Raw genomic sequence first — 11007 nt, 5'->3', positions numbered from 1 at the left:
TCCTACGCAATGACCCATTGTTATTGCGTTGTCTCTGTGGGAACACTTCGCGTATTCGTCGTAACCGTGGAGATTCGGTGTTCTCTGCACAATGGCTCACTGTTGGGATTACAGTGCCGCTATTGTTACTTCCTATGTAACGGTCTATTCTAGTGTTTCCATAGAAGCGTCTCTTCTGGATTGCAGACACGTTACAGTATTATACTAGGTAAACTGTACCAACTTTGTCACTTGAAAAGTAAATACCGACATTGGGCACAGTACGTAATATCTCTCTTTTATCGACAGTTTTGGAATTGTACAGTGAAACAACTCTATCTCGGAAACCGTTCGGACTAATATGCATGCACATATGCACTATTTTGCTTAGACTGACCGATACTATGACCTCCCAGAATACTGACCATTCCTCCCAGGACATTCTGTATAACTTCCGCACTGAAGAATTCCTGAGTATGATCAAAGAAGAATTCTGTTAAATAATAAAATGGGTTGGTCTTGTCAAAATATATAACTACGGAGATACAGAGAAAAAAAAACAACACTGCTTGCTGATTTCAAATATTAAACTACCCACAGTTTTATTTCAAAGTAAACCTACTGTAGATTTACGCGAGACTGACAATAAAATTAGTATACATCGCAATTTTGAACTGATTTTTACAACACTGAGCCAAATTAAATTGCCCCGAATCAGCCAAGAAAAAGAAGAGGTAAGAAGCGAAAATATTTTCCCAATTCCTCACACAGGCTAGAAGAATCAAAAGAACAGTTTCCAGAGATAATTACTTTAAAGCATTCTTGCAACGAAGTGCAAACAGTAACGCGTAATGGGGAAGTCTGAGCTATCTGTAAGTCCAGCCGTACATTTTAATTTCAGAAACTGCTGAACAGATTTCAATAAAATTGTGTAATGGAAAATACCACTTTCTGGAATGTGACGTCATGTTGTCTGGTAAAGCTTTACAGATGTTTAGGAAGAAAGGGCTGCCGCAGGACAGAGGAAACATTTCAAGCAGGCAATCTATTTACACGCTAGAGCAAACAAGAAGGCCAATGCTGCGTACAAAGTCGCAAAGAAAGAATTTAAAACATGCGTGTACTTAACTGGCGTACATCTCGCGGTCACTACAGTAACTGCGATGTCAGTGTAGGTAAGAGTATTGTAATGTAGTGGCAGGTCTACACATGTTAGTGAAAGCAAGTGTGCGGCTCCACTCAGCGATGTTTGCCCCACATTCTGACAGACCCACAGTCGTGAACAGCTAAACCGGAGTTTGTAACAGAACCCCAAAGAACCTGACGTTTGGAATCTGAGGTTTTCATAGCAATGTTTAGGAAAATTTCTGTCTTCTGGGACAGAACTCCGTATAGCCCGTAGAAAATTAACCTACATTTCGGAGGAATATGTCGCCTCCATCTTCAGGGTAGAAGAATAAGCCAAGTAAGAAACCAGCATAAAGGAGGCAAAGAAGTTGCTTGTAGGCAATACACTTCATGTCGGTTGATTTTCAATGGATATCACGGCGTTATATAGCAGAATAGACAGTTCTCCAACATGACGTTTCTTTGTTTCCTACTACTTTGCTATGATCACACGTACGTACAACTAGACGCAGAAATACTGCACAGTATTCACCATGTGAACTGAAGTAAACATTTAATAGCCATATCACACGTAAGAAATGTTGTCTGTAAGCATGTATACTCGTATAGTCTACTGGATTCTACTTTTACTGTTTTCCTCCGTTTTTCCTTCCTTAAACGCTTTCTTCTTATCCGTTTTCTTTCTGCCCCATTTATTCCTTCTTTCGGCTCTTCTGTCTCTATATCCTTTTATTCCTCCCTCCTATTTACTTATATTTTCTTCTTCTGTTCAATTATTTTCTTCCTGTTTCATCTCAACCTGGCGATATGCGTAGTGAAGGCTCCAGTCCTATGTTCCCGTTCTTATTCGCGACGACAAGAACATCAAGACACGCAAAGCGAAGTCTGACCTCCTGGTTAACAGGAGGAATTAAAATTCTCTCTACATTCGGTACCAGTTGGAGTGGCAACGCCCAAGACTGTGACCACTGACTGCAGTAACAAGAAACAAGTAAATCTCGTGCTGCAAAGGAACTAATCTAAAAGTGCTATTTCACTTCACCCTAAGAAACTCCTATGGCTAACGATCTGTCACCTTCTAAACTGAAATTTTAGTGAACTCAGTTTCAACACGCCTTCCACTCAAACCGTGATTATCATCTGAATGCATTAAATCGTGGAAATCGTTCGCTTCATGGTTGACCATTCTTTTCACGTTTGCAAAACTGCAATGTGTGCGTGTGCTTGTGTACGTGTGTGTGTGTTTCTTTCCTTATCCTCCCAAGAAACTTTCAAATTAGCGAATAAATTGCCATAAAAATCGGCGTGAAAATCATGCCACTGGGGATCACGGTGAGGCTATATTTTCTATCCCTTTCAGTTGGCAAGAAAAATATCATGAAAGCGATTGTCATGAAACAAGAACTTTTAAATTTTGTGTAAAAGTAGATCTTCAAATAAAATACATTTTTCTGGATTTCTTTCCCAAAAAGTAAAAAATAGTAAGGTTAAAACTGAGGGCCGCGCCATAGCTCAAGCGGTTAGTCGCTGGCTTCCCACCGCGGCGTCCCGGATTCAATCCCGATTCTGGTCAAGTGGGATTTGTGGTGGACAAAGTGGCGCTGGGGCAGGTTTTCTCCGGGTACTTCGGTTTCCCCTGCCAATCTTCATTCCACCAATTGCTCCACAATCACCCTCACCTATCATCTGGGGCTGGTACAATAGGCCAGAAGTGGCCGCAGTAAAAGGGACTTAGTCCCACCCCACTAGCAATAAAAAAAAAGGTTAAAACTGGAAGTCTTTGCAAATTTCTCGATAATAAATAATAAAATACAACTTATTAACTGTTACTCTACTAGCAAACCCTGAAGGCTCAAAATTCCTCTAATGCATTCATCAAGACTCCTTTCAAACATGCTTCGTCCTTTGTGTAATTATGCTTTTACCTCACAGTAATACAATATATGTTACTGTCATATAAAACACCACTTTCTTACAAACTAGTCTCTGTGAATGTACGAAGGGCGTTCCGTAAATAATGCCTCCTATTTTTTTTGTGTTAATATGTAACGTCTGTGCTGGATGTTGGTGGTGCTGTAGTAAAGGTTGAACTTTCCCGCCAATGTACTGTTAATTTGGTTGTCGTGCGACAGATAGCGACAGCAGAGCAGTCTACCAAAATGGCGTCTGACATAGAAGTGCGTACGAAACAGAGATGCGTTACTGAATTTCTCACTGCCGAACAAATTGCAGCCATTGACATCCATCGACACTTGCTAAAGGTGTACGGAGACAATACAGTGGATGTCAGCACAGTGAGGCGGTGGGCAGTGCGTTTCAACAGAGGCGAAAGTGAAGTGCACGACAAGCCACGCCATGGGCGTCCCTGCTCAGCTGCCACTCACCACAATGAACAGCGCCTTGATGAGCTCATCCTTACAGATCGGCGGATAATGACCTGGGAACTTAATATCGGCTGTAATGCATTCTAAACGATGTTGGGAAAGCTGGATTATCACAAAGTTTGTTCCATGCGGGTCCCACGGATGCTTACACAGGACCACAAAACTCATCGAATGGAAGTCTGTCAGGACCTGCTGCACCAGTTTGAGGCTGAAAGTGACAAGTTTCTGGACAGCATCGTCATCGGAGATGAGACGTGGTGTCACCACTTTGAGCCTGAATCCGAAAGACAGTCCGTGGAGTGGCGACATTCGGATTCCCAAAGAGAAAAGAAGTTCAAGACACAGCCATCGGCAGGGAAAGTGATGTGCACGGCCTTTTGGGATATGCGGGTGTGATTTTCTTGGATTTCCTGGACCCTGGTGAGATTGTCAATTCTGAACGCTACAAGACGACGCTGACTAAGCTGAAAGCCCATATTTCCCGAGTCAGGCCAGAGAAGCAGGCAACCTTTCGCTTGCAACACAATAACGCTAGACTCCATACCAGTTTGGCGACCACACATTGCAAAGTTTGGCTGGACTGTCCTACCACATCCACCTTATAGCCCCGATTTAGCACCTTCAGGCTTTCCTCTCTTTGGGCCTATGAAAGATGGACTAAGTGGGAAACACTTTCCAGACAACGATGCTATCATTGCAGCTGTAAGAAAGTGGCTAGCCTCTGCTGGCACAGACTTTTACGGGCGCGGCATACAGGCTCTTGTTCATCGCTGGCAAAAGTGCATAACGAATGGTGGTGATTAAGTGGAAAACTAACTGTACGTAACTGAAATCTTGCTCTATTTAACTACGTTATTATGCTTTCTGTGTCTGTTGTAGTTTTCTTTAAAAAAAATAGGGGGTATTATATACGGAACGCTCCCCGTATTACAGTAGCCGTGCGGTCTAAGGCATGAATGTCTTCGTTCGCTCGAACGCTGGGATTGTGGGTTCGAGTCCCACTCAAGGCATGGACGTCTGTGTATGCGTTTATTCTGTGTTTGTGTTGACCTGTGTGTAAGTAGAGGCCTTGCGACTAGCTGATCACTCGCCCAACGAGTCCTACCGTCTGCGTAAAAAAGATTATGAAACTGAGGAAGAGGCCAGGGCTCAACAACGGGCAGCAGAGCCACTGATGAATGTATCATTTTACATTACATAAGGCAGAAGCTCTAATTAAATACCATTCCATAAAAGAGTGGGGAGAAATAGTTCCATGGATTCTAAAGCTCGGCACTAGATGAAGCTGCATGGCCAGATTCATATCGTGGCCCCTTCACGCACGGCCAAAAAGTCCTCGGTAGATCTGTCCACTGGACAAGTGGGTGGATAGGCATCAGAAAGGAAATGTATGCCCCTGCCGGATACTGTACTGCGTGGCAACGCCGGCTTTCTTGCATATAAACACAGAGCAGAGACAAAAAGAAAGGAAGCTTGTGCACACGGCTGTAAGACAAAGTCTTGCTAGGCATTCGGACCCGCGGTGTGGAATACAAGGGGACTCACCTTTGTCCGAGCGATTCTGCAGCTCCCGCAAAGTCTGGATCTAACGGGAATCCTGTAAAGGAAACGAACAAGACGACATCAGAACGGAACCAGATCAACGTTAAGTTAAGTCACTAAGGGACATATTTTCGAGCCACATTTGTTATACTCCTGCACCAGACATCCAACATTTTGGTTTGTCCCCAGCGACCGCATAAAACCCGGTACGATAAACCAACCAACTACGGAGGTTACCACAAGGGGGACGGAGTGTGGCTCTATCGCCCAATCCGCACGAAGAGGAAATCACCCAAAGTCCAGTCCTCATGGGAGGGCAGTATACAGGATACAGAGGAACCCTAGACCGAGGATGATGGTGGCACACCTGGACCGGCTCGCACAATATCAGGGAGCTGCTCGGGACGAGCAAGCTGAAGGAGGGAGCGGTGGTAGCGGTTGGAGGGTAGTCACTGCGTAAAAGAGGAGCAACGGAAAGGAAGGTGAGGCGGAACAAAGCGCAGCCCTCGAAAGAACGAATGACGGTGCACCGATAGGCTATTCGGGGTGAATAGCCTAAGGAGGGAGCAATGTATGGATTTGCTCAAAGCATTGATAGGCAACGGCTCGATAAACACCCCGAGTTACGAGCACGCAAAAATAAGACGAATATTATAGCTCGTTACTAGGCAGCAGGCAGCCTGCCAATGAAATGGCTGGGTAGCAATCACGTAACTTGTTTTCTGTGTGGTCCATGCGGAGCCTATATAACGAGAATATGTTGTAGCTTAGATTAGTTCGGTTCAGTTCAGAGTACAGGGACGAGAATGGCGCGTGTCCTTACCGAATTGTGAAGAATAGTTGAGTACAGATAGGTCAGGAAATAACAAGAAGACTTCATAGTGATTTGAAGCCCTAGTTTCTGTGTTGAGATCCGTTGCCAGGAGACGACTAGTGAAGGTGAATCCTAGTGCGTGCGTAACGGTGAACTGAAAGTGTGCAGAACAGCGACAGCGTTGTGAGTGTGATTAAGAGAACTTGTAGCCGAAGTGCTAATCAATTCGATCATCCGATCCAGAACCTATTATTTTCGTCACGCCTACCCCCCTACAATATTTACGTGCATGTGCTCAAATCAATGGCGCGAATCCATTCCGCAACCTCACCACTGTTCAACAACACCAATAAGTAATACGTATGTTAGAGTAGAGAAATATTAATAGTGGGTTATTTCACATAAAAACGGCGTACACACGGTTAAAATAAGTACTTCAGCGAGAAGATGGATATACAGACTACGCGCACAGTCCAAACAGTTTTACAAGTCTACAAGTACAGCCTGTATAGCTGTATCAGTAAATGTTCTGTAGGAGCAGGTACGTGCACTGCACGAACAAGCTACAGATACCAAACAGGCAATCTGTTACGTTCTTTTTTTTTTATTGCTAGTGGGGTGGGACTAAGTCCCTTGTACTGCGGCCACTTCTGGCCTACTGTACCAGCCCCAGATGATGGGTGAGGGCGATTGTTGAGCAATTGGTGGAATGAAGATTGGCTGGGGAAACCGAAGTACTCGGAGAAAACCTACCCCAGCGCCACCATTTCCACCACAAATCCCAACTGCCCAGACCCGGGATCGGACCCGGGCCCCCGAGGTGGGAAGCCAACGACTAAGCTATGATGTGGCCTAGCAGTTACGTTACTCAGTAAAACATGCGTTCAGTTTTCCGTAAATCAGAACACTCAAGAAATTCTGCTATAGACCTACTTTATATTTGCTGATTTACCTGTTCCTTTTTCCTCCTTCGGTCTCTCTGCCATAATTTTCTAATTCTTCATGATTCCCTCCCTTACATTTCATCTCTTCATCTTTCCTTCTTGTCCTCTTTTTCTGCCTGACGTTATTATTTCCGTTCCTTCTCCCTATTTCTCTTTATTTACTCATTTCCCTCCATCATTCCTTCCTTCTTCCTCTCTTTCTTTCTTTCTCCCTTGCTATCCTTTCCTCCATCACTGCACAGACAAGCAAACTCTGCAGTGACTTCAGTTTCGTGGATTCTGGTGCATTCTATTGCAAGACCACGTACGTTACAAGGGTCAATACTGCTTTTTCTGTGTCCTGTTACAGGTCTGACCCACCATAACGATCTCAACATAGCCTGTAACGGTAAGACGATCCAGTGTTTTCAGATTGCAGGAACAGTTATTGCCAATTTTGAGGCTCATTAGTATTTTACAGTTTCCCACGTACGTAAGAGCGAACAAGACACTGGATTCGCCGAACCGGAAAGGGTTTCCACAGACATGAACTTATGCAAATCACACTGATACATATACCACACATTCCTGCAAGAGCAACTTCAGTCAGAACCTCCCAAATGCCTCACCACAGATGTGGATACGAAGCACCCGAGCAGCTGTGTTTGTCATTAACACCGGTACGCATAGACAGACGCCCGAGCCATTAGGGAAATGGAGTGAGAGCGAAGTTCCGTGCCTAGAAGCTTCAAGATGAAGTGTCCAGATTAATTCACTACGTATTCGTTAAAGTTATAAAACGGCGTCGTTTTCAGCTGAAGAGGTTGCGTAGCGTGAAATGAGAAGAGAAGCCTTAATGAACGCTCTGTAGTAGACTATAAGTGAGTCAGTTATCATTCGGCCAGAAAGACTCGAAAGAACCATAAAAACACCAGCCAACACGTTCGGTAAATATAGTTAAGATTCGAACACCGAAGTTTCAGGATACAGCTTTATGAACATGATTTCTCAAACTGTGGACCGCGATCCACAGGGAGTTGAAATCTTTTCTAGGGGTAAGTCGCTGTGTTCTCATGAATTATGTACTGTACTTCACTTCAGGTCACTTGCTTTATTCTATTTTGTATGCACGCACATTTTTTGTATGTCAGTAAGTCAGAAAGATAAAATATGCTTAAGTGTATCACAAAATATTTCGCGAATTTTTGTGGGGGTACAGAAATATTTTGTATCTTACAGCAAACGCAGAAACAGCTACAAAGCTGCTAAGGTTCCTACTGACACCGTACGTCATGGGGGTAGCCTACATTTATGTTTTAAATTAGGGAGCTAGAGAATCACAAGTTACGAGGAGACCTAGTCTACACGATTACTGCATTTCCGCTCACTGTTTCAGTCAGTTCTCCGGCAGCTACGAATTACACGAATGGGCATAAGGGGTACCGAGGTATAAATGTCGGGAACTGATAAACTGCAGGTCAGCTTCAAGCTCCGGTGATATTAACCTCAAGATAAAAAAAGTCTGCGGTAACCACTTGAAGGAAGAGGAAGCCGGGCGGACTCTGGAAATGGTGGCCCAGAGAGGATCATTGGCTTCACTGGAAATGGAATTCTGATCGTCCAGTCAGTCACGTTACCAGCTATGCCACCAGCAGCAGCACATATTGCAGATTTGCAAGCTATCACGTGCAATGCACTAAGTTCCCTAAGTCGGCGTTTTCCAACATGAGAGACGCGGCCCCCAGGAACACTGAAGCTTTTCCTGAGGGCCACCCAAAAATGGGCGGATGGCAAAGATATTAAATGACTTCTAATCTTAAAAGGGCACATTAAAGTACAAGCATACAATTCAATAAAGAAAGTACTTCATATATATCATTAAAGTTTACTAGTAATTGTTTTCTTAATTGTTAAATACCGGTATTTTAAATGACTTTTATAAGTGTGGAAAGGAGGCTTTATATTATAAGAGTTTGGGAACCAGTGCTCTAGGCAGACGAGTGGACCACAAGCCATTAAGCGCTCATCAGCTTCGAAAGGGCAAACTTCATGATTTAGTGCACAGAATTCCCAATGGCTTCCTTTCAGTTTATTACGCTCACTTACGGCCGGTACAGAAGGTGTCCCAGGAGGAAAGGTCAGTACTCTAGGAGGTCACAGTATCGGTCATTCTACGTAGAAATTGTACTTGTCCATTCGTCCTATTCCGAGATACAGCTATTTCACTGTACAGTTTCAAAATTCTTGATAAGAAAGCGGTATTACGTACTGTTCGTAATATCGTTACTGTTCAAGTGACAAAGCTGGTACAGTTTACCTACGAAAATTCCACCGTCAACATAGTGTACTCTGCAACCCGTGTGAGGACATGGCGCGTTGCTTGTCTGTACAGTGAAATTCCATTTAGTCCTGGGCATCGCAGGCTCTGAAATCTGCCAGCACGACTGAAAAACAAAGTGGCTACTCAACGTCATGAAAAAATGTGCTCGTGTTGAATGTAATCAAAATCTGATCAGGGTTTCATATTATGATAATGTTATCTTATATCAATGAGCACTTCCAGTTAATCAATATGGCTAAAAATTGAGTTCCGTCACTAACAGCATGCAAATATCTCTATGTAGGATCTTACCGCAGTCTCATTAACGGCGTAAGACTGACGTGGAAAGTTAATTTATGACTTCATGTTGGGGATCTATATGAACTGTCCGACAGCGCTACGTGAGTCTTCCACGTTGAATTAAAAGAAACACTTCAACGATTTATGAACTGATATTGGGTCAGAGGCATACGGACAGACATGAGCTCGACATAAGGTGATTTTCACTTAATAAAGAATATCTAAGACGCGGACAAATCACCACGGCCACAGTGGACAACAATTTCATCAGATCACCATAAGCAAACATCGACTGTGGGTAAATGTAAAGACACGGGAAGCGAGCTATAGGATGACTGCAGATGAAGTTACTACTTGTTAGGCAGACTCTGGAAATATCCGAAATCAAGCCTACATGAAAATATAGTTGCATTTTTATGTTTCGTTCCCCTAAAGTGCATAAGCGGCCGCACAGTGTGAAGGTTGTATCTGTAAAAACGCATGTTTCTTCTTTGAAATTATTACTTTGTTCTGAATTAACTTCTCACTGGAGTGGGGCTTGCACTAAAAGTTTCTGAGGGAATTTCATTTGGTCCGTATCTGTTAGCATAACAAGTAATTTATATACAGAACGAACATGTAACTTAACAACTTCGATAAAAAGCTTGTTGTTGTACAAAAAGAAATATGTGTAGAACATAAGAGACTAAGTCTCGATATCATCTTCAACGTTCATCTGTACAATCTGTTCATAAGGGTATCTCCCTTAATGAAATATAAAGGACATGTATACACACTTAAGTAGAGTTTATATAGAAACAGTTGGTTTGTATTTGCAACAGATGGACTAGACGCTGAGAAACGTTTCGAAAAGGAGCAATATGGCGGGTTACAATGGAGTCTCCATATGTCGTAATGAGAACAGTGACGTCTAGAACCCCAAAGGAAACTGCACGCAACCAGAAGTCAGCTTGAAAGACAACCATTTCTGTGAATGATAAAGATTTCGTACGGGAGGTACGGCGTCAAATGGAAATACTCGTGTTCACATAGATATAAGATAACAAAAAGTTCAATATAAAACGTGAAACACGATCACATCGACTCCGAGAGCCGCGACGTGTAAGACACGAACTGTCTTGGGTAGCCTATGTATAGGGGTCCCGGGTTGTATTGCTGAGTTGGTGGTCAGCGTGGATTTGAGAAGCAAAGGTCTTATGATGGGTTCACGATAGGATCATTGTAAATGATGAATTCGAATATAGTGGAACCTCGCTTAACGAGCACCTCTCTTAACGAGTAATTCGCATAACGAGCAAAACAAGTTGTAGGCGAATGGCTCGCTTAACGAGTGACGAGAGGGAAAGCCCCGGATTGTGCGCTTGCTACATCAGTTTGTGTTTACCACTCGTTCCGCTAGCATCTTAGTGTCGCTTGTGATCACACATTTTTCCAAACTTGTGTTTAGACATATTATTTGTGATTATTTTTTGTGCAAAAGTTCAATAACCCTTGCAAAAATGTCCCCGAAGAAAAAGCCGCAAAAAGACAGCCATAAGAGAATAAAAATAACCGTAGAAATGAAACGTAAAATCACTGAAAAGCGAGAACGAGGTGTGAGAGTGGCTGATCTAGCAC

General features: G+C 43.3%; 1 protein-coding gene across 2 annotated transcripts in view; it reads right to left on the bottom strand.

Moving 5' to 3' along the window:
- The window catches only part of LOC111874725, a 164366-nt gene that overhangs the window by 100548 nt on the left and 52811 nt on the right, over nucleotides 1–11007 (bottom strand). For both annotated transcript variants that reach the window (XR_004514135.1, XM_023870460.2), the window contains exon 2: nucleotides 5037–5088. The gene's annotated coding sequence lies outside the window, so the exon portion shown is untranslated. The remainder of the gene's footprint in view (nucleotides 1–5036; nucleotides 5089–11007) is intronic.

The sequence above is a fragment of the Cryptotermes secundus genome, unplaced genomic scaffold (assembly GCF_002891405.2).
Source record: "Cryptotermes secundus unplaced genomic scaffold, Csec_1.0 scaffold362, whole genome shotgun sequence".
Lineage (NCBI taxonomy): Eukaryota > Metazoa > Arthropoda > Insecta > Blattodea > Kalotermitidae > Cryptotermes > Cryptotermes secundus.
The sequence above is the reverse complement of the archived record's forward strand: the minus strand, read 5'-3'. Positions and strand labels throughout refer to the sequence as shown.